This window comes from Myotis brandtii, unplaced genomic scaffold (genome assembly GCF_000412655.1).
Source record: "Myotis brandtii unplaced genomic scaffold, ASM41265v1 scaffold231, whole genome shotgun sequence".
Taxonomy (NCBI): domain Eukaryota; kingdom Metazoa; phylum Chordata; class Mammalia; order Chiroptera; family Vespertilionidae; genus Myotis; species Myotis brandtii.
In genome coordinates this window covers 1,909,569-1,909,960 of record NW_005358689.1, presented here as the reverse complement: position 1 = coordinate 1,909,960, position 392 = coordinate 1,909,569, and positions in this window count along the sequence as shown.

Below are 392 nucleotides of genomic sequence, written 5' to 3'. Positions count from 1 at the left end.
CCCCCCCCCCCCAACCCCAGGCTGGTGCTAGGGTCCTGGGCAGGGAGGTAAGGAGAAGAGGTTTGTCATCCAATGAACGATGAGAGCCTAGAGATGAGCAGAGGGAACCCGCAGAGCTGCGCACGTGTGCGTGCGGATTCACCGGTCAGCGCTGGGAAGGCTCTGGGCGGGAGCTGCGGTCCAGCCCCCGGGTCTTGCAGGTGCGTTTGTCATCCAATGAACGATGAGAGCCTAGAGATGAGCAGAGGGAACCCGCAGAGCTGCGCACGTGTGCGTGCGGATTCACCGGTCAGCGCTGGGAAGGCTCTGGGCGGGAGCTGCGGTCCAGCCCCCGGGTCTTGCAGGTGCGCACACCGAGGCCCCAGAAGGAGCGCAGTGGGCGCGTCCTCCTG